General features: G+C 47.2%; 1 protein-coding gene and 1 non-coding gene across 6 annotated transcripts in view; one reads left to right on the top strand and one right to left on the bottom strand.

Moving 5' to 3' along the window:
* Positions 1–24,332, bottom strand: part of TBL1X (transducin beta like 1 X-linked) — a 223,459-nt gene that overhangs the window by 187,717 nt on the left and 11,410 nt on the right. The window lies entirely within an intron of this gene.
* Positions 15,660–15,763, top strand: LOC114238035 (U6 spliceosomal RNA). Its single transcript, XR_003623470.1, has one exon. It is a non-coding gene; the product is annotated as a U6 spliceosomal RNA (small nuclear RNA).

The following is a 24,332-nucleotide window of genomic DNA, read 5'->3' as shown; positions in this document are numbered from 1 at the left end:
CTTCCTGTTAGCTTTCACTCAAACACCACGTCTTCCCCCCACTATAAACCCCTTCCCCCATGCTGGCTTCCCTCCCAAAGGCTATTCTTCTCCCGTGAGCTTTAAGGTTGGACCTCTCCCCCGAGATATGCGCACCCACTGCCTCCAGCCTTTCACCTGTCATCGCACATATTCCGTCTTCAGCTGCAGACTCACCACTCCTACCCTGAAAACCACACCTGGATTCTCACAAGTCTTCTCCAGCCTCTATGTGCCAAATCCCACCTCGGCAGCCCTGACAACCCTGCTTCTCTGCCTCCTCCTCCCACCTCTTCTGACTCCGTGGGCTCTTAGGGACACACTCCTTCACAGCTCTCCTCCACAGAGGGTTCCACCTCATCTCTGCCCCTGGTTCCAGGCCATTTCACCAGCTCTCAGCTGATGCAATCCCCACCTCCACGCTCCAGGGCACTCCCGACACCTCTACTACACGTGAAATCCAACCCTGCCATTGTGTTCCCCAGCTATACCACAGGGCCTCTGGGAGTCAAATATTTGTTCTACTTCTTCTGGAACAGGAGGCCCTCAATAAAACAGCTAACAAATCCAGTCCAACCGTTCTCTATAAAGGTGGGATCTGTCCTGTTCCAGTCTTCCGTACACATGCTCCAGCTGGTGGGACGTAAAGGGAAGGTGTGCAGAGAGAATATTTAGAGAAGCAAGAAATGGAAAGCAGGGACAGACCCAGGCAGATTACAGTAACAGGCCCCACCCACCATCCCCCGCTCCCCGCACACTCGTTACAGAACACCGAGTCCCTGGGAGCCTCTGCTCCTAACCAGAAACATCCCAGGCCAAGGAGATCAAAGGGCCATGTACCCAGCTCCTCCTTAAGTTATTTTTAGATCTTAGCAGAGGAGGACAAGAGAAACCAGAGAATTTCCACTCTACCACCGTTCTGGCAGCTTTCAAAGTAGGCTAACAGGAAAAATGATCTGGCTGTCACTGTTGCTCTAGAATTCTGGCTAATTTTAACCCTTCTCCCAACCCCCTCTCCCTGCCACTCCCAACCAGAAGACGTAGACGCCTCCACCACGTTGTCGTAAGGGTTTGACAAATCCGGAAAGAAAGCAGAAGAACTGCGAAGGAAAGAAGCCGCCCTGGACACCACAGCTAATGGAACGCTCTGGCTTCCCACCAGGCACATCAAAACGAGACAAGCGTAAAGAAGAAATCTTGACAGTACAGCGGCCTCCAAATTACAGATGGGATACTGTCCAGGGCTTCCCTGGTTTCTCACTCAAAAATGTTTTTCCCCTAGAAACAATGCTATAAAACTATGATCAAGGGCTTCCCTGGTGGCGCAGTGGTTGAGAGTCTGCCTGCCAATGCAGGGGACACGGGTGCGAGCCCTGGTCTGGGAAGATCCCACATGCCGCGGAGCAACTGGGCCCGTGAGCCACAACTACTGAGCCTGCGCGTCTGGAGCCTGTGCTCCGCAACAAGAGAGGCCGCGATAGTGAGAGGCCCGCGCACCGCGATGAAGAGTGGCCCCCGCTTGCCACAACTAGAGAAAGCCCTCGCACAGAAACGAAGACCCAACACAGCCAAAAATAAATAAACAAATAAATAAATTTAAAAAAAAAAAAAAAAAACTATGATCAAGTTCCCAGCCAGTCTAGAATGGCCTTGTAAAGCCTGCAAATGTAACTGAAATGTAAACTGGCCATGAAAAATATCCAAGTAGCACACCATAGTGTGGCGATCGTATGCTTCAATGCCGAGCATCTGAATCTCCATGCTGTTTCTGGGGGAAGTGGGTTTTCTCCCATGTATGGGGTACCAGGTACTACGGGCAAGACAGGAATTAGTAACATTTCATCTTCCCCACATGTTTTCACTGTTGTCTAGACTTCAAGAGAAGCAACCATCAAAAACAGCAAGTAAAAAGGCAAGAAGTGGGTCACCACCCTTAGTATGTTAAGCCAAGCCTTCCACAGAAGGCACTAGAATGTAGTTAGCACCAGAGGCCAGGAAGAAGACTGTGCAAGCCAAATGCCAGTGGTACCACTTCCTAGCTGTGGGCCCTGCTTTACAATTCCGCTCTGAGCAGCCCAGGCATTTGGCTGTCACCCAGGCCTATGGTGGGCAGGGCATCTTCCAGGGAGAAGAGGCGCTTTGCTGTGGCCTTCGTCCACCAACACTGCCAGCCTCTGGGTGACTGAGGCGGGGATGCAGAAAAAGCAGGACATGAACAAAGGTCTCTTCTGGATGACCCAACTTCCCCTCTTCTCCCACCAAGCATAGCAGCACCCTGTACCCCCTTCCTTTTATGCTACAGCCCTGCTCTGCTCTGACAAAGCCAGCATCAATCCCTTCCAATCCTGTGGTATAAATGACTGGTAGAGTTTAATGTATTACCTCTCCCGGGACTCCCAGGATTTTAATTGGGACAAAGTTTCATGTCAAACAAATGACTCTCTAATTGTGGAATACCAGGCTCCAGCAAGCAAGGTTAGATGGGAATAGGGTACAAATGAAGATTAGATCAGGAGAGAGGAAGAAGTGCGGGTCACACCACGGAGGTGGTATGGGCCTCAGAACAGGCAGGGATCACATGCTGGTTCTGTAAAGAGCCAGAGAGTCAACACTTCAGGCTTCCAGGGGCCAGAGGGTCTCTGTTGCAACAGCCTGTGTAGGGAATAAGCAACCACAGACAGTATCTAAATGAGTGGGTGTGGCTGGGTTCCAAGAAAACTTTGAATTTCATATCATTTTCATGTGTCACAGAACATTATTCTTTTTTTGGCCGTTTAAAAATATAAAACCATTCTTAGCTCGCAGGCTGTACAAAAACAGGTGGCAGGCCAAGTTTGGCCCCTGCCTTCAAGGAAGCCTATCTCAAGCTTTGGCTCAAGAGACGTTTTTGGAATCAGACACCGTCATTTTTCCAGGGCTCCCACGTACACAACCCTGGCATCCAGCCACCGGCCCGTACCCCACGACTCCCGAGAGCCCCTGTGGAATCCTAAGACTGAATAGTGTAATGAACTCAGGGTAAAAAAAACCTTCCACTGTTGAGAAGTACGGTGCTGCCCTGGGAGAGAGCGTGGGCTTTGAAGTCCCAGTTCCAAGTGGTAGACCTGGTACGTCACTGCCCTGACCTCAGTTTCCCCACTTGCAAAACAGGAAGAGCCTTTCTGGATTTGGATTTGTTGTGCAGGCTCAAAAGCAACCACAGAAAGTACCCAGGACACTGCCCTGCGGTCAGCGGGCACCCAAAAAGTCACAGGTCCAACACGAACGATTTTTATCCTTATCTCACGCCCTCTCTCCCACCCCACCCCCGCCTCCAGGCTCAATTACATCCCTATTCAAGCCCCAAAGTTCAGGTTCAGGTGTCAACCTAGGGATGTGACCCTGGCACTGAGAATAAACCAGGTACACGTGAATGAAGCCACAGTCCAAACAGCAGAGGTCAAAGGCAGGACAGGCCACTCAGGTTTCAACATGCAGGAAGTCACAAAGAAATCCCCTCTCCGCAGATTAAACTCCCACACACACAAAGGAGCGTTGCTTGGTTCCACCAGGGGGGCCCTGCCTCCCCACTCTCCTGCGCCACTTCCTCGTTCACTGCTCTCCATCCAGCTATCTCAGTCTCTAGCCTCTATCTTCAGCTCTCCCTCACCACTGTATAGCAGGTACAGCTTGCAACAAGACATGTTACCACGTGCAGCAACAAAAGAGCAAAAGACAGCTGTTGAGACAACGTTTCTTTAGAAGACTAAGTGCTGATGGTTTTTTAACCTGACTGGCAATTGGGCAATTTCAGTCATTCTGTGACTAGCTTCAGCACCCGGCCAATTCCACAAAGCTCATGGCAAAATCGCTGAGTGTTAGGAAATATTAAATGACCACCTGGATGTGCTTTTTATTGAGCTCCGTTTATGAATGGAGAAATAGTTCACATTCCTTCGAGCGATGCGCTTCTAATCACCTCCAAGCAAGATTCCCTGGAGAGCAGCACAGAGAGGGGCCGTCCATCTGCAGCACGCGCACTGTACGCACTTCCCTTGCCCAAGGAAGGAAAACCACCTATGTCGGTTTCAACCAAGGTGAAAAGGGTGACTTGAGATACTACTGTTTTCAAAATTTTCCTTACCTCTCAATAGTCAGAAGGATGCATTACAAGTCTGCCCTCTGCTAATCTCCATCTTTGTCTCTTATGTTGGCCCTTGAGAAAGGGTGGGCTGCTGTACGTTGGCTTTATTTTCCCTCCCGTATATATGCATTCTTCTAACAGAATGCGGCCATTCAGCCATGCCACATCCCCATCTCACGCTTTCTCTTGGTTGGTTGTTTGTTTGTTGTTTGGGGGAGGGGAGGCGGCTAAGGAGGGTGAGAAAAGGGAAAATATACAACAGAGAGGACAGCGCCCCACTTCCTCTGATATCAGCCACACTCTGCCCGCTCACCGCGGACGCCTGGTTCTTAATTGTGGCGGAGTAGAGATAACAGACAGGGACACGTTTTCCGGAACTGATCACTCTGAAACTGCTCTCCCCACACGCAAAGTTACACCATGTCCATGCACGAGGAGCTTCTACCACCACGTGAGATCACGTGACATATTTTCAGAGCAAGCTTCAAAGTATGAAAGTGGTTCCGAACCCTTTGTAAAAGAGCTTTATTGAGATACAGATCACATACCCCACAATTCACCCGTCGGAAGTATACAGTTCAATTGCTTTCAGTATATTCACAGAGCTGTGCAACCATGATCAGTACAATCAACCTTGGAACATGTGCATTATATCCCCAGAAGCAGCCCTGGACCCTCTCCTTCAGCAGTCACTACCCAAACCCCCCGGTCCTAGGCAACCACTCATCTACTTCCTGACGATCAAACCCTTTTTTGTTCAGCCCGCAAGCCTCTGTAAGTGTCTGACAGGCTCCCTGGTACCAACGGCCCTCACAGCTACCTTCCCAGTCTCATCACATCTCAGGGGTGCGAGCCAGTCCAGCAGCCCGGCCCCAGTCTCCATAAGCCACCATGGCTTCTGCAATTCCACTCCCCGCCTCACTCACAAGACCTTCTCAAGGCCCAGACTGCAAGCTCCTGCCCTCAGCTCGCACAGAACCCCCAGGCGGGGAACGCGCCGCAACGTGGCTCTCGAGATAAAGTGCTGCCACCCCCCCCACAGAGAGTCACACAACTCGGGGGTGTCTCGTGACTATCATTAACCAGTTCCAACTCGTCACCTTCACGGCAAGAGAGGTGGGAAGGAAAAATCATTCGGCCACATTCCATGCAGTGGAAGATTCACGTCCATTACACGCTTAGTTTACATCTCCACTTTCCTAGCCAGACATGTGGCAAACCATCCAAACGGAAGAGAAGAAAGAAATTCCAAAGTGAGGTCCAAGTGGGGTGGATAACGCCAAACACAGTAACTACCGTCACCGAAGGGGAGAAAAGAGGTTGTTCCATCCGTTTGCAAAATAAGGGGTATGGGAACTGATTAAGTAACTGAATCCGGGGCCAGTGATTTCGGGTTGTGATGGACAAGCTGGGGGGTTCTCCTCCCCATTATATTCTCCATCAATCTGCCTAGAGCTTGAAGGGGAAATGGTTTCTCTCACCTGAGCATTGAAAACAAAAGGCACATGCCCCACATGGAGCTCAGGCACCGCCCGCATCTGGATTTTAACCACCCAAAGCATCCTCTTGCCTTCCACGGGGGCTGTTGCCACCTGCCCCATCCACTTCGGCCGCCAAGAAAGTCAAGGGGATCTTTCACGGGTGCTTGTTTAACAGCCTCAACTCATTCCGTCCCTTTCTGCTCAACTTATGCTCCACTGGAGTTTTGCAAGAGAAGATATTACTCATGCTTATCTTTAAGTCATAAGAGAGTACAAGCAGACACTGGTGAACTCCCAGTAATGACTGCGGATGAGGTAACCATACTGCGCCGTACCGATGTCCTGGTTTTGCTGTTGCTCTAAGCTTATGTAAGACGTCACCGTCGGAGGAAGCTGGCTGACACCACACAGGACCTCTCGGCGCTATTTCTGCAACTTCTTGTGGTCTATAATCAACCAAAATAAATCGTTTTAAATGAAAATTACCTAAATAAATTTTTAAAAAATCGAACACAGTCTCTGTTACTGGTGCCCTGGAGAACTAAAAAGCGGCAAACCCAAAGGAAGCCAACGAATCCTCAGAAGGTCTTCCTGGTCATTAAAAACGCAGTGCCACAGACACAGGCAGTGAACCAGGAAAAAAATCTCTTTCTGTAACTAGCAAGAAAAAAGGTCTCTTATTGCCTTAAAATGCAATATCCTGCAAGTACTTGACGTGAACAATCTGAAAATGAAATTAATAAAATATCATTCACAAAAGCATCAAAAAGAATACACCCAAAACTCTAAAACATAAACCACAAACAAGTGCCAACATTACAACTCAACCTCCACTAAGCCTGACGTTCCATAATGCTGAGTCACGCTCAGCTCCCTTCCCGGCAAGGCTCTGCTGGAATTAAGCTGGTCTGCCATCAGCATCAAAAGCTAAAAGGTGACACCAGGACCACATCCAGTTGTTACAAGGCATGGTATTAAAAACGAGTGATCATTAAGAAGCACACACCCACCCAATCAATCACTCATCTAGTCTCTCAATCACGTACGTATTAAGCAACAGAGAAAAGCAGCCACTGGCAGCTGGGAGCTGGCCTGGCACTCACGGCTAGGCTTCAGCCTTCTCCTGCTGGAACATAAACAATTCAGAGACCACTAATCTCAGACAGGGACCCAATTCCTTAAACCCTGCCCAACTTTTTTAAGGTCTTCTTAGCACCCTGTGACTGAGATGTCCCACAGTCCCCTCAACGCAACAGGTCAGCAAACACAACCTCATCCAACTACAGCTTTGTGTGTTCCTAGAGACTATCTGGCTGAAGGACATTGTACCTAGGAATGCAGGTGAAGACAAATGCCTTTTAAAGAACGAGTCTCAGCATACAGATGGCCAACAGGCACATGAAAAGATGATCAACATCACTAATTATTAGAGAAATGCAAATCAAAACTACAGTGAGGTATCACCTCACACCGGTCAGAATGGCCATCATCAAAAAGTCTACAAACAATAAATGCTGGAGAGGGTGTGGAGAAAAGGGAACCCTCCTACACTGCTGGCGGGACTGTAAGTTGGTGCAGCCACTACGGAAAAGAGTATGGAGGTTCCTCAAAAAACTAAAAATAGAGTTGCCATATGACCCTGCAATCCCACTCCTGGGTATATATCTGGAGAAAACTATAATTTGAATAGATACACGCACCCCAGTGCTCACAGCAGCACTCTTCACAATAGCCAAGACAGGGAAACAACCGAAATATCCATCAACAGATGAAGGGATAAAGAAGATGTGGTATATATATATATGTGTGTGTATACATATATATATATATATATATATATATATATATATATATATGTATACACACACATACATATACATATATATACATATATACACACAATGGAATACTACTCAGCCATAAAGAAGAATAAAATAATGCCATTTGCAGCAATAGGGATGGACTTAGAGATTTTCAAACTAAGTGCAGTAAGTCAGAAAGAGAAAGACAAATACCATAGGAAGTCTAAAATATGACACAGATGAACATACCTACTAAACAGAAACAGACTCACAGGCATAGAGAACAGACTTGTGGTTGCCAAGGGGAGGAGGGGTGGGGGAGGGATGGATTGGGAGGTTGGGATTAGCAGATGCACACTAGTACCTACAGAGAATGGATAAACAACAAGGTCCTACTGTAGAGCACAGGGCACTGTAGTCAACATCCTGTGATAAACCATCATGGAAAAGAACATGAAAAAGAGTGTGTGTGTGTGGGGGGGGGGGGGGTGTCTGTGTGCATATAAATATATATAAAAAACTGAATCACTTTGCTGTACACCTGAAACTAACACAACATTGTAAATCACCTACACTTCAATTAGAAAGGGTCTCACACTTTATCTCACCTGAAACAGACAAGACCAAACTGCTTATGGAACTTATCTATATGAACTGCAAGTCACAACAAAGCACTTTCCTTTCAACTTTTAAAAATTGACTCTACCACCATTGGAAGCCACCCATCCTTTACCACTTAGGTATTTTTAATGAAACAAACTGCATGTATTTGGTTTTAAGACCAAGTTGAGAAGTTATTAACTTGACACAGTGGTGGTTACATGTTCAACCAAATGGCACTGAATATTCCCCATCACTGCAGAAGCTGTAATTGTAAATCTGCCGTTTGTTCTTAAAACACCTACTCAATGACGGAGCTCCAGTGTCCAGCACCCACAACACCTGAAGGCAAAGGAAGGAGCTGCTCAGAAAAGCTTGTGTTCACGGATTAAAACAACCTGAAACATACACACAAAGGCAGCACCTCCTCATACTACCTTGATTCTCTTTCATTTGGGGGAGGGGCTGTCCTGATGAAACCAAGCATCATCCGGGAGTCCGGACACCATGGACTGGCTTCCATGGCGGGTCAAGACATGCTTCGGATGAGGTACAGTGGATTTTTCTCAACAAGCAATTTCAGACATAGATGTTACCCTCATCTTAAACAATGTCATTATACCTTGAAAAGATTCTGTTGGGTTAGACCGTTAGACGCTGCCGGTACTTGAAGACTTTTGATCTGAAATGGTGATGCCGCTTCATTCAACCTCATATGGGCGCAAAGTAATTTTTTAATATATAAAACTGAAATCCAAAATGTGGTTTACAACTGCGCCAGAATGGAGATGCATAGTTCTTCCTTTCAAGAAAGAAGGAACCTGCCCACCCTCCATGGCTCTGTTCTGAGCAGCCCCACGACTGAGCAAGGCCATTTCTCTCTAACCATCAGGCAATCTCCACTCCAGAGCTCACGGGGGGGTGGGGGGCCGCTGGCTCAAAACTTTATCAGATTCGCGTCGAGGTCCTGAGGCTTTCCTTACTCAGTCCTGTCCCCCATTTCTCTCTCACAGGCCTTTGCCCCCCCATTAAAACACTTGAACCTCTCACTGCATCTCCAGAGGGACCAGAGGACACAACTATCGAGGTTGGCCAAAAGGTTCGTTCAGATTTTTCCGAAACCCGAACGAACTTTGGAGCCAACCCAATGTTATAATGCTGACTGCTTTCAGGTCGTTAAAGTCCCTGAAAATAGACACCTGTGTACGTGTGTGTATCTAACGCCCGGGGACACACACTGTGTATACACATAGAGTCAATTTTCATGATTTGAGGATACAGTATTCGTGAATTTGCCTATTTGCTAAAATCTATCTGTAACCCCAGATCAATACCTGAGGTGGTGTGGTCCCTGAAGGACCAAGCACGGAGTGAAAAGGTCGAGCCGCTCGGTGCACACGATCCCAGCTCAGGTGGAATGAGGCCTCGCGCTACCTTCTTGTTTCAGCTCCCAGGCCGTAAACCAGTGTGCTCTCCGTGGTCTATTTACTGCCACGTTTTTCGCATTTCTGTGCTTTTGTTGGTGACATCTCTGCTTAGAACAGCCCCCAAGCACGGTGCTGCAGCGCTGTCTGGTGTTCCGAAGGGCAAGACGGCTGTGCTGTGCAGTAGGGAGGGAACACGTGTGTTGGAGAAGCTTGGTTCAGGCATGAGCTAACGTGCTGCTGACCGTTGACTTCAACGTGGATGAATCAACAGTACACAGTCAATAAGGTGTCTTTAAGCAGAAACACACGTAAAACAAGGTTATGCAGTGACTGGTTGATGAAAATATTGTGACCAGAGGCCTGCAGGAACCGAACCCCTCTGTTTCCCCTAGAAGCAAAGCTTCTATGAGGTCTCAGCAACTTTATGTTTAACTACCGTGAATAAGGAAAATCAACCATAGACATAAGCCACATAAAGATGTAGCCATCACTAATCTCCACTCGACCTAAAAAAAACCCTAAAACCATTTTTCTGTGTCTTCCTATTCCACAGACATCCCTGTATGGAAAGACACGGTCGCCCCTCCCGTGCTCAGCTTTTCCCCTGTCCTCATCCCTTTATGATCCCTTCACTACATCAGGGCAAGCTAAGCGACTTCATGTGTAGGCCCTCTGCCCACAGCCCTTCTGTACAGGCGAAGTTTGGTTCCAACAAACAACAAGGGCAGCTACGAATGGAAAAAGCCGGAGCCAAAGAGAATGAAATGACAGCCGATGGGGAGCGGAGATAAACCCCTGCCCTCTCTCTGGAGCGCATCCGCCCCAGCAGGCATCCCTGCGGCCCCCTTCCATTTGCACGCCTCCACCTTGCTCAGGAGGGGCTCTCAGAGAAGCGCTGGACCCCGTCTGCATTTCTGAAGTGAGAAATGGATGGCAAAAACACAGTACCCAGGGCAAGAAGCCAACGCTGGTTACAAAACGCGGTGTGTTAACTCTTTTCTCCTCTTTTATAACTCCCCTAAGAACAGATGTGATAATGCTTCCAAGAAAGCAAACCAGCAGAAAAAGAGGGCTAAAGGTAGAAACTTCTTCTGTAATGTAAGCCATCCTAACAGTGAACCAGTTTAACATGGCTGCTTCCCTGGAGAACTGTTCTAAACCAAATTCTGAAGGGACCAAACACAGCAACCAGGAAGGAAATCTTCTTAAAAGGCACCAAAGCCTATTGAAACAAATCTGCAAAAGATTACTGATTTTCAATGAAGATTCTCAAGCTAAATATTTTAATACAAAAAATTTAACTACGGCTTTTTTCTTTGTTTGTTTTGCTTTGTTTTTTGTTTGTCTGGTCGGTTTTGGTTTTACACCAAATAGTCTATGACATGATTCCCCAAGGACTTTTCAGGGAAAAAAGCAGGAAAAAAATCCCTCCACATGTGATGCTTGTCACATGTGGTACAAGCTTGTATATCCTCCAAAGAAAGCTTAGATAATGAGATAAAGGTAACCGTATTCCTCACTTCTATTTAGACTAAGTGTCTGAACTTGATTTTCTCCGACAGGGTCCAAACTGGCCTTTAGTGAAGTCACACCCACCTGACTAGTTAATCAAGAAATGCTCTCAGACCTCAATTCTAAGACAACCCCACAGAATGGAATCTGCTGGAAGGTGGGCCTTTCCTGGTTCCTGTTCAAGGCAGTTTAGTCATTAAAAGTTCCAGGGAACATAATTATTACAGCGCATTCCCTAATAGGTGACAAGAGAACATTCCAAAGACAGCTTTCTGGCCACTGGGTTTCACCATACACAGTTTTTACCGCTGCGAGTGATAGAGCAATCCCCCATAATAGCAGTAACTCAAACTAGGGGCTGAGGACAGTCTTGAAAATGGATCAATCACATTGTGTGCTGGAACCTTTTGGAGAACGTGTGGCCCAAGTGATCAGCTGACAGAAGAAACAGGATGATTCCTTTATTCTCTTGGGGCCAGTGTCACATGGGTGGTTGATGATAGCATTAGGCCTAAAATTCAATCTTTCTGCTCCTATTCAAGGGCTCTTTCCAGGGAAACATCAGTCTTGGTATCGGACCAAAAAAAAAAAAAAAAAAAGAATTATAACCTACAGTTATATGGATCTTCTTTGATTTAATGCAGTAAATCTTGGGTAAGGTCAGGAACTGACTTGCATTGGCTCAAATAACCCCAATTTCCAAACAGGAGAACCCACCTACCTCTAAAAGTCTTCACTTCCCATTATACGTGTTCCACAGGTGGACCGTGAGGGCAGGTACCCTGTGAGAAGTCAGAGGCCAGGAAGATCACGGGCAACTCTCCACTGATAAATCACACAATCATCAAAGGAACGTGGAGACTGCTCATAACGCCAGTTCCCGGTTCTTTAAACCACAGTGAAGCGAGAGGAGAAATACCATCTCCGTCTAGCATAAAGAGTTCCTAGAGAGTGTTCTGGAAAGCTGAATGAGACACTGCCCCGTGGCACCGATAAGAAGGAGGCTGGAAGCAAATGACCACTGGAATCTCCCTCAATCACACTGTCTGAGTCACAGGTCACAAACTCAGCCTATTGCCAAAAGTTTACTGTTTGTCCTCGAAAGCACATCTTCTAACATATTCCCTGCATTCCAAACGGTTTCATCAGGCTGCTCCTCTCCCCCCTTCGCGCACTCACACACTCACCCACCCCCAACCTCAACAACGTTCTACTCCGTAAACGACAGTAACGTGAATCACCACCTGCTGTGAGACAAGAATCGGGGCTCAGAACGTCTTGATACAGGCACGCCAAACAGAACGGGAAGTTCCATTTCCTCCCAAGTGCCTTTCAGCTCAACCTGTTCGCCATGGAATAACAGTCCAGGTGCCTCTTGGGGGGAGGGGGGCGTCGGGTCTGACAAGGTGAGGGTCGCTTTCCCCAAACCTGACTCTAGTTTCCTAACCACTAAGTTGCAAGGGATCGGCTCATTTTCATGTAAGTTGTATTTTAGACAAAAGGACAGCTGGAAAAATTACCAAGGTTGACGGCATAACATGTGACATTGCTAGACTTGCATGCGGAAATGTGGCGGCTCAGGGCCTTTCTCATTTTTTAGTTCACATAATTTTAATTTAGTTCACATACTTCTATTTTCATCTTCTCTTTTACTACGTGTGGCTTTCTAGGTCATCTGCTTTGTCAGACACACCAACTCGGTGTCCTCACAGCTAAGGAGGCGACAGGGCAGGCAACAAGTTGGGAAAGAAGAACTGACACCTCAAAGGCACAGAGAACAGATGGTGGTGGCCAGAGGTGGCGGGAGAGGGGATGTGGGTGAAGAGCATCAAAGGTGCAGACTTCCAGCCATAGAATAAGTTAAGTCCTGGGACTTCCCTGGTGGTCCAGCGGCTAGGACACCTCACTCCCAATGCAGGGGGCCCGAGTTCCATCCCTGGTCAGGGAACTAGATCCCACATGCCGCAAAGAAAGATCCCGCATGTGCGACTAAGATCCAGTGCAGCCAAATAAATAAATAAGTAAGTAAGTAAGTAAATAAGTCCTGGGGATTCAACGTAATACATGGCTATAGTTAACAATATTGGAGAGTATATCTGAACGTCGCTAAGAGAATAAATCTTAAAAGTTCTCATCATGGGACTTCCCTGGTGGTGCAGTGGTTAAGAATCCGCCTGCCAATGCAGGGGACATGGGTTCGAGCCCTGGTCTGGGAAGATCCCACATGCCGCGGAGCAACTAAGTCCGTGTGCCACAACTACTGAGGCCGTCTACCACAACTACTGAAGCCCGTGTGCCTAGAGCCCGTGCTCCGCAACGAGAGAAGCCACCGCAATGAGAAGCCCGCGCACCGCAACCAAGAGTAGCCCCCGCTCACTGCAACTAGAGAAAGCCCACACACAACAACGAAGAACCAACGCGGCCAAAAATAAATAAATAACTAAAGATTAAAAAAAAAAAAGTTCTCATCACAAGAAAAAGAAATGAGTAACTATGTGTGATGATGGATGTTAACTAAACCTATTGTGATGATCACATCACAATGTTTACATATATCAAATCATTATGTTACACACCTTAAGCTAATACAACGTTATAGGTCAATTATATCTCAATTTTTAAAAAATGAAATGAAAATTAAAAAGGACAGCTGAAGGATGGAACTGTCTCGGTGGGTCCTGACCCTCCCTCCGCTGCGTCCCACAAACCAGGAGATGTCTTTTCTCACACAGGGAATCAGGAAGAACAAAAGCCTTGCTCTCACAACTACTGTACTAAAGACACAATCAAGGAGAACCATTTCATTTAAACAGCACTCAACCGAAGGAGAAAAGAGAAAGAACGAAAGAGAGAAATAGAAAGTTCTGCACAACGAAGTTATTTCCGTCACTTGCTGGTCGCCCCAAGAGGTGATACTTGGCTGATCTGATGACAGCGAATTCTAGGTGACACAGCATCCTCCAGAGCAAATGCTTCCCCAACCAGGTTTTTAGGAGAAAAACTCGATTTGCCTGCTGTGCGCGATGCGGGTGGGAACAGACAGGCTTTCGCTCACTCACTCACAGCACTGTCCTCTGCTTGTCCTGCCAGCGAGTCAAACACCCTGATTTTTTTTTTCATACCCTCAACATTTCAATCACCAAAATAAAACAACACTTGTGTGGGAGGAGGAAGGTGGCTGTCAGCCTCTCAATGACATGGCTCCTTCCTCTAATGAGGTCAAAACTTCCTTTTAGCCACATAGCAACTGAGTGTCAACACGCTAACCATCAGCCCCTAAAGACTGGAAACAGAATTTACAGCAAGATACAAAAAGCTGGTCCATGGAAACGTGACCAACGACCCTTAACCACGCAGCACAACGTGCACTGCAAAGGACACCATGAGCAACTGCCCCATAATTACCACGTGCTCGCTACGGTGCAGAGCAGAAAGGAAACCTAAGGCATGATCTCTGCTACCAAGTACTTGCATGCAGTCTTGCTGGTACGGAAGAAGAAAATACATGCGTAAGAGAAACAGTGGGCAAAAGGCCACCTGGAAAAAAAGAGTATTAAGCTCATAATGGAAATCTCCTCATAAAAAACAGATTTTTCAACACCAGATAAATGGTCCATTTATTAGGCTGTGCAATAACAAAAAAAAAATTAATAAAACTTAAAGAATTAAGACAGTACAAAGCCAATGAGAATAAGTCACAGAAATCATAGAGACCTAGCCAAGACCCTTGGGTTGTAACTTGCTTCCACACAGCCATCTGTGAGAGGTTAAACAACTCCTTTTTCCTCGGGAGGGCTTTATGTCTTTATATGGAAAGGACTGCCAACCGCCCTTCCCAGTGCAGACAGTCCTGCGAGACGTGGTACTCAAACTTCAAAGTGCACGACAGTCACCTGGAAACTGCATCTGTGCAGGGCTCTTCAGCCTGGGCACATGTGGACCCAGGCCAGGTAATTCCTTGTGGGGGGCGGTCCTGTGCACTCTTAGATGCTGAGCAGCATTCCTGGCCTCTACCCACTAGATGCCAGGAGCACCCTCTCCCCTAGTTACTACAACAGAAGGTCTCCAGATGTTGCCAAATGTCCCCGGGGGGACATGACTGCCCTCCCACCTCCCCCCCACTACCACCTCCCCAGCTGAGAAGCCCTGTTCTAAGATGGAACCAAGGAAGCTACATATTTCACAAGCACCTGCTGCTTCCAACATCCGCCTACGGGGCTACTTTCCTGGATACAACTGGGTGCCTCAGTCTCGTCCACTGGGGTCATCTTCCTTCCCACACACCAACAGGGCAGAAGGTATCACAATCCCACTTCTTCCCTCTTGCCCCTTAACACACGTGCATTTTGCCCCCTCTGCTGTGTGACTCTGCATGACCTCCCAACTAGAACAGCCCTCCCCAGCCCATAGATGTGGGATCTGGCCACGTCACTTGCTCTGGTCAATGAGCATTAGTTGGGGGGACAGGCAGAGGTTTTAAATGGGACTGCGTGATGTAGCTTGGCTTCTTCTTATGCCAGATAGGAGAGGCAGAAGTACATGCCCCAAGAGCCTACTAGCCTCAGAAGGAGGAAATTAGGAGCTCAGTCCTAAACCCAGCCCAGAGCCTAACCAGGCCTCCCTGGTCCCACCCAGCTGAGCCCAGAAGAGCCACACCTCACCACCCACTGACCAGTAAGCAAGAAATAAGTGCTTGGTGCTCTTTTCAGCAGCACTTATATTAAAACTGGAAAGATACAGAGATTAACATGGCTCCTGTACAAGGGTAACACAAAAATTCATGAAGCATTCCATATTTTTGATGGAAACTAAACTTTCGGTGGTGAGCACGCTCTAGTGTACAGAGATGTCAAAATACAGTATTGTACACATAAAACTTACATGTTATAAGCCAACGTTACCTCAATTTTAAAAAATTCTGTAAAGAAGTAGGTGCTTGTTTCTGTCAGCCTTTGTATGCGGGGGTGCTGTTTGTTACGCATCATCAGCAAAGCAGAAAGCTGACTGATACACTCCCCAAGTATCTCTGAACCAAACTGCCGATTAACAAGTGGATGTTATTATGACTCCTCTGTCCCTACCCCCACCTGTCTTCCTCCACTCTTTTACGGAGCCACAAGCCCACCAGTTCAGTCCCCATAAAGGCACACCCATTGGCATCTCTGAAGTCCTGGGGGCCAAGCCCCACTCTTCTCACGTCACGGTGGTCTTTCCCACAGCTGACTCAGACTCTGAGACACTAACTCCAGGGAATAGTTCTGTCAGAGTCCCCGAGAGACCCTCTAACTGACAGTGGCAGGGCCACCCACCAAGTATGGAGTTCTTGGGAAGAAGAGAGGGTCTAGACGTACAAATGTGTTCGATCGGCACCAAAAATCCCGGGTCCTTCCACGAAAGAAAACAACCGGGTGTGCTCAGAGTTAAATCAAGACTCAGCCAGTGGCTGCACCTCAGTGAAAGGCAGGCATGCCAACCAAACAGCTCCATGACTGCTGAATCACTCAGGAGACAAACAGCAAATATTAAATAAATATACAAACCTTGCAGGGTTCAGAGGAACAAAGTAAGAGACAGAATACAAAGGAAATAAGTCTCCTTGAAGACTGTCAATGGAGCCAGAGAATAATGGCCCCCAGAAAGTCCCATGCCCTAATCCCTGGGCCCTGGGACAATGTTACCGTGCACGGCAAAAAGGACTCTGCAGATGCGATGAAGTTAAGGATCTTGAGGCGGGGAGATTATCTTGGATATGGTGGGGGCCCAATGTAATCACGTGAGCCCTAAAAAGTGGGCAATCTCTCCAGGCTGTGGTCAGAGAGAGATGTGACCAAAGAGGAATGATCAGAGAAATGCCGCACTGCTGGCTTTGAAGATGGAAGAAGGGGCCATGAACCAGGGAATGCAGGAGGCCTCTAGAAGCAGGAAGAGGCAAGGAGTGGCTTCTCCCGAAAGCCTCTGGAAAAGAAGGCGGCCCCACTGACACAGTGAGACCCATCTCAGACTTGTAACCTCTGGAACTATAAGATAATAAAGTGGAGTTGTTCAAGTCAGGAAGTTTGGGGTCATCTGTCCCAAGAGTGACAGGAAACTAACACAGTCAATTATAAGATCAATGGAGAAAACACACATGACCTTCAGCCTTACCAATAAGCTCTCTGTTCGAGGCACAGACACCCCAGAAAGTCGTGCCTATGGATAGCTAGAGAAAAATCAGCCTCCATATTCTCCCACTTGACCCTGGAACGGTAATTTATGGCTCTACACAGGCAGAAGGTTTATAAATTCAGAAAAGTAAACAACTCTACAACTCTGTTTCAGTCTAAGCCAGCATTGTGGCTTCAGGGAGGCCCCAGAAAGCAGCCAAAGTCTAGCTGGTTGGAACCCTATGACCCCAGAGCAACTTCACACCACCCCCTTGGGAACTACAGGCTTCCTATGTCTCACACCAAGAAAGGACACTCTAAAATCCCATCCAGGGACTTCCCTGGTGGCGCAGTGGTTAAGAATCCGCCTGTCAATGCAGAGGAGACGGGCTCGAGCCCTGGCCCGGGAAGATCCCACATGCCGCGGAGCAGCTAAGCCTGTGCACCACAACTACTGAGCCTGCGCTCTAGAGCCCACGAGCCACAACTACTGAGCCCACGTGCCACCACTACTGAAGCCCACATGCCCTGGAGGCCGCGTGCCACAACTATTGAGCCTGCGTGCTGCAACTACTGAAGCCCGCGGGCCTAGAGCCCATGCTCCACAACAAGAGAAGCCACTGCAATGAGAAGCCCGCGCACCGCAACGAAGAGTAGCCCCCGCTCGCCACAACTAGAGGAAGCCTGCACATAGCAACACAGACCCAACGCAGACAAAAATAAATTTAAAAAATAAAATAAAATAAAACCCCATCCAAAAAGGCAGCACAAAAGAGGGGTCAGCAGGTACAGCTTTAATTGACCAAAACTGTTTTCTATGTTGATCTTTAGGGGAAGAGATGGAACAACTGAAGAGAAGGAGAAAGCAGATACAGTTTACGCCCAACTGGAAGCTGAACTGGAAATGGTTTTATAAACATTGCTCCATCTATGAACCATTTTCCATTTCAACGTAATCTGAAAGGAGCAGCCTGTGCCCCGGGTTTACCCAGCCTGTAACATTCTTCCACCTGATTCCCCACCCCAGGCCCCAAGCCCTCCTTGATGACCCAGAGATTCCACAAAATGTTTACCAAGAAACTGGAATAACACACACTACAACATGGACAAACCTCAAAGACCTGATGCTAAGGGAAAAAAGCTAGACAGCAAAGGGTACATATTGTGTGATTCCACTTATAGAAAATGTCCTGAATAGGCAAATCCACAGGGACAGAAAGCAGATCACTGGTTGCCAGGGGCTGGGTGGAGAGGGGATTTGGGAAGTGACGGCTTAATGGGTAAGGGGTTTCTTTCAGGGTGATAAAAATGCTATAGAATTAGACAGTGGTGATGACTGCACAACTCTGTAAAAATACCACGAAAGTACTGAGTTATACACTTTGAATGAGTGAGTTGCATGGTATGTAAGTTATATCTCAATAAAGCTGTCATATTAAAAAATAGAAGAAGAAGAGAGAGGAAGAGGAAGAAGAAACAACCACTAGGATATTAGCCAATGATTACAAGTCACTGCAAACTTTAAAAAATTTAACCATCCCAAGGAGGTTAGTTTACTTAACAAGCCTGGAATCCTGCACACCAACCCACTCCACAGTAAAGATTCTGAAATGCCTGAGCAGAGGTCAGTAGCAAACTGTGACCAGAGGTGGTTTATGGAACGGGCTCAGGAGCAAAGTGGGACAACTGGGGTTCATGATGAAATGCAGGAAGATGATTTTGCAAAAGTAACCGTTCTCAGTAAGTTCAAGCGACTCTCTACAATGAAAGTATTCTCTCTCTCCAAAATAAAAAAAATAACTGTAACAAATGCATTGGCTACGGCAGCAAACGTCTACTGATAACTTCTGGCTGCTCCAAGTTAGCCGATTCAGATTAGACCCCTGAAAAGCAAACTGAAAGTAAAATACGTTTATTGGTTTGGGACTGGCTGTTTCAGATGGGAGGGGATGGGATGGAGAAAGGATGGATATTGTTCCCCTGTGAGAGGAAAGGCGGGTGAGCAGCCTTAAGATTCCAGTGGACGCAGCAGCATGCGGAGCCCCTGGCGCAGGGCCTGGGTCCAATGCCGCCCCACCTGGGCTTGGACCATTTCCTCAGAAGGTGACCCCAGCAACCGCAGACAGGGCACAACTTAGATCCCACAAGAGTTGGCGGGGGTATCACGGCTGGCGTTTGGCGTTCATCAGCACGCCGACCCACACATCCCGAGTTATTCTTCGTATTAGCCCCTTGACATAATAAGGAAGCCAAGAGGAAAGACTGACACATTCAAGCAAACAAAAATGCGAAGCTTGGGGCTTCCCTGGTGGCGCAGTGGTTGAGAGTCTGCCTGCCAATGCAGGGGACACGGGTTCGAGCCCTGGTCTGGGAAGATCCCACATGCCGCGGAGCAACTAGGCCCGTGAGCCACAACTACGGAGCCTGCGCGTCTGGAGCCTGTGCTCCGCGATGAAGAGTGGCCCCCGCTCGCCGCAACTAGAGAAAGCCCTTGCACAGAAACGAAGACCCAACACAGCCCAAAATAAATAAATAAAAAGGAATTCCTTTAAAAAAAAAAAAAGCGAAGCTTGGTGACTGAGACCATAAGCAACATTATGAGACAAGGAACCGCCTAGGAGAGAAATATTTGGAACACCTAACGATCAGAGTCTACAGAGACCTCCTCTAAGGCACGCGTGGGCCTCAGACCAGGAGCTCCAGCATCAGCGGGGAACTTGCTGGACATGCAGCGTCTCGGGCCCCACCCAGATTTACTGACTCAGAAATCCTGGGGATGGGGCCTGGCAACCTGCATTTTCACAAGCCCTCCACAGGGTGCTGGTACACAATGAAGTTTGAGAACCACTGGTAAGGTCACAGAAATATTTAGAGCAGCACTATTCATAACAACCCCCAAAATGGAAACAAGCCAGATGTCCAACAACGGGTGAATGGATCAATGGCGGTACATCCATACCTGATGGAATCCTACCCAGTTATAAAAAGGGATGAATTAGTGGCACAGGCCACAACATGGATGAAGCCAAAAATCTCCATGCTGAGTGAAAGAAGCCAGGCAAAATAATGAGTACATATTGTGATTTCACTGATATAAAATTCTAGGATATGCAAACTAACCTATCTAGTAATAGAAAGCCATCAATGGTTGCCCAGAGGCGGAAGGAAGCAGAAAGAGATTACAGAAAGGCACAGGGAAATTTGGAAGCCACGAAAATACGTGTTATCTTGATATGCATGTGTCCGAGAAGCCAGCACCACAATCAAGACAGCAAACATAGGAGAAAACTGATGAACGTGCACACCTTACATACGCCTGGTTTACTGTACTTCAATTACACCTTAACAAAGTGGTAAAAAAAGCAAGCAAGCAGATGAAGCAAAACCAGTGTAATATGAGCCCGTATAGATAAAAACGCAAGACTACACAGCTGTACGTGGACAGCTGAACGTGCCAGAAACAGAATCTCCCACAACGCACTGCGGACTGTTAATATCGGTTGTTCTGCTGGAGGAGCTGGACGCTACAACCCCACAGGGCGGGAACTCAGGGAAACCAGCATGTTCTTAGGTGTCACCTTAGAAACAGGAACGAGCTCAGAACAGGAAAAAGAAACAAAAACCAGAATCTGTCCAGAGGAAAAGCCTTGCATTTTGGAAGCCCCCAAAGCAAGGCCAGCTGCCGGGGTGCAGGCAAGGAGAGGCCCCCAGAGTAGAAACACGGGCCGCAGGGGTGCGGGGCAGCTCCTGCTGGGAGATGCAGGACAGAGAAGGAGACGCACGCAGGTAAGCGGGCTGGGGCCCAGGCAGGGGGCCCTGAACTTCTCAGGGGGCTCAAAGGTTGACCAGACGAAGAAAATAAGGGGTGGAGGCCTGGCTATTATGACACCCTGCGCACTCCGGGAAGCAACTGAAAACCCTATAGAAACCGAGAGAAACCAAAACCCCGGAGGGAGGGGCGTGGGCCGTAAGCAGAGCACTGAAAGGCTGGGCTCACAGCAGGCACTCCCTTCCAGCACATTCATCACGTGTAGTCTTTACTCAGGCTTAGGATCTTTCGCCCTCCTTTCTCAGTTCTTGGGGAAGAGATAATAAGGATGAAGTGTGATTTCCAGATCAAAGCCAAGGGGTGGCCCCAGACGTCTCGTGTAATTTCGCTGTTTATTTGTAAATGAATACTTCTAAAGGAATTTCTTTTCTCTCTAAAGTTAGCTCCCAAAACCTTGCTTGTCCTTTGCTTTAGAAAAAGATCCATATTTCCCTGGAATGCATGAGGACGGAAAGATTTCTGAACTTCTTTTGTAAGTCTGATGGGGGATTTAGTCCTTCAACTTTACTAAGTCTTTAACCACGAGATTCAAGCTTCTAAGGCAGGGTACTTGACCTCGGCACTAAGGACCTCTTGGGCTGAGTAATTCTTTGTGGGCCTTGGGGCCTCATACCCTGCGTTACAGGATGCTGGGCAGCGGCCCTGACCTCTATCCACTAGATGCCAGTGACACCCCTTCCCCACTGGTAACAACCAGAAAGCCCCCAGGCATCGTCCAGCGTCCCTTGGGAGCAAAACTGCCCTTGGTGGAGGACCACTGAGCTAAGGTATTTCCCGACCAAGATGGAACTTCCGTCAAAGTCTAACATCCAATGTCATGAAAGAAACAGGACGGGATTTCAAGGAGGCAGCAGGGGCATGGAGGGTTGACTGCCCTATGGCTGTGTCCTGTGTTCTCCAGGGACTGAGCCCATCACTGTAAACGCAGTTCCTTTTCCAGACTCCTCACCTGTCCAATGCAGCCCTTTATGCACGATTCTTCACGATTAACACGACCCTAAATATACGATGAACTCCTCTAGATTCACAGTTTGCTGACTACAAGTAAACGTTTCTCTCTTTTTTTTTGGCCGTGCGTGCCACAAGGGCATGCGGGATCTTAGTTCACCGACCAGGGATCAAACCTGCGCCCCCTGCAGTGGAAGCGCAGAGTCTTAACTACTGAACTGCCAGGGAAGTCCCTAAACGTAAACGTTTTTTGTCTTTTTACAGAGCGACTTACTTCCCGCATGGCTCCACCTTGAGAGCTTGCAACCAACCCATCACTATCCTGATTTTACAGGGAGGAAACCAAGGCTCCTCGTCCCGTCCGGCACTCTCCCCACGTATCCCCCTCCTGGAGAGGGGGCGGGGAAGGTTCACTAAATCACCTCTCACCGTCGGGTTCTGAGCAAAGGGAAATCTACAGAGACAGAAAGGAGATTAGTGGCTGCCTGGGGCTGGCAGGGGGAGCAGGAATGGATGACGGACGTGACATTCCCGAAGATGTGAGGGATCTTATTGGGGAATGAAAATGTTTGAAACCTGGATGATGACCGATGACCGCACCACTCGGTAAACTGACTAAAAATCACTGAAACTGCACACTTGAAACGGGTGCTTTCTATGGTATGTAATTTATACCTCAGTAACACTGTTCCTGAAAATCAACTAGACCTTAAATGGGATCTAGAGATCTTCGTGAAATTAATCACCGCAAGTGGCCATCTACAGCCATCCCAAGGCCGAGCAAACATCTATGGCAAACCCAAATAAAACAAAGTATCACATAGCTTGCAAAAGGAATGACAGCCCAACCTGAATCTACAGTGTGTCCAACTCAATACTAGGAACCATAGAACAACCAAACTGCCCAATGGCAGCAGTGTGGAGAGAGAGAAATTCTACTCTGATGAACATCTGGGCCATCAGAAACCCATACAGAAAAATACATTTCTTGTCCAAATATAGAACATTCAATGGAAAAGCAAACACGACAGGTAATTCAAGAAGGTTGAACATACTCTTAGATAGCAAAGTATGAACCAAACCCAAACTTCCCTTAAAGCAAAAGCCACGCAGAAAAATGGGACCCCAGCTTACCCCCTCTATTGTGCCAGGAGCTGAGAAAATAAAAATTCACAAAGGACAGCTTATTCTGTGCACCATTTCATGTTTAAATATGCATTGGGAAATAGTGAAAACACAGTCTCTGGTTTTATTCAGTTAACTTTTCTGGAAACACAGGATGATCAAAAAATTACATAATGGAATTAAAAACTATTAACTATTGGGCGAACAGGAGCTGTACCTACTGAGAGAAAAAGGAACTATTTCCATGAGCTAATCTTGTCCTATATTTAGTTTGAGTATACTCATGTAATTAACCAGGGGTGTATAATTTTGCTAACTTCAGATTTCCAGTTGTAAAGCCCCACATACAATTATCTGAACTACAATTGATTTTTATTTTTGTGGGAAAATGAAGATAGCTAATTTTAATAACCCAAGCATCCCAAGAAGAAGTAACTGCCTTCCTTGACAGAAATTACGTGAATGGTAATTCACAACGCCACAAACTCATTTGTTTTTAGATCTTCCCTCAAAGGTTAGCATGCTTGGAGAGTTCATGTCCCGTTGACTCAACCATTTGGTGCTACTATTCCCCTACGTTCCTGCTCTGTACACCTGTGCCTCTAATTCCCAGAGAGTATACACAGATCTCTGCACTTCATGAGTACCCGAGGTATGCATTTAGGAAATAAAATCAAATTTTGTGCCCACTTCTGCGAACAGTCTCAGGAAGGGGCTATTCTCGGATACATCTCTGAATATTATTTAGGGTAATTTGGCTGGCAAATAATCAAATGAATGATTATTAGAAAATTATCAACAACAAAGACAGAAAAAGATTCCTGTCCAGAGCTGAAGCGATTGACCAGTGTCTAGCTGACCTGCTGGCAATAAGAAGTCAGGACTTGGACAAGGCTCAAGGAAACCAGCTAAAAGCAAAATACTTTGCGTAATTTCTCCCTCCTCTTAGATGGGCAGGCATGGGGCAGATAAAGGACATTCCCCAAAACTTTCATTAAAACTAAATTTGTTACAGGAGCTTAAATGTCCTGATCTCTGGAGAGCAGAGACAAAGGTGCACAATGTAGATGTCAAAAATTCTACTTCCTGGGAATTCCCTGGCTGTCCAGTGGTTGGAACTCCGTGCTTTCACTGCCGAGGGCCTGGAGGGCCTGGGTTCGATCCCTGGTGGGGGAACTATGATCCCGCAGGCCACGTGGTGCAGACAAAAAAAAAAAAATTCTACTTCCTGCTTCTCCTCTCTTCACAGTAGGTGCCTTCTGAATATTACTGTAAAGAAAAGCAATCTTTTTTTTTTTAAGGAGGAGATAAATATATCAGTTTA

Source organism: Balaenoptera acutorostrata, chromosome X (genome assembly GCF_949987535.1).
Source record: "Balaenoptera acutorostrata chromosome X, mBalAcu1.1, whole genome shotgun sequence".
Classification (NCBI taxonomy): domain Eukaryota; kingdom Metazoa; phylum Chordata; class Mammalia; order Artiodactyla; family Balaenopteridae; genus Balaenoptera; species Balaenoptera acutorostrata.
The sequence above is the reverse complement of the archived record's forward strand: the minus strand, read 5'-3'. Positions and strand labels throughout refer to the sequence as shown.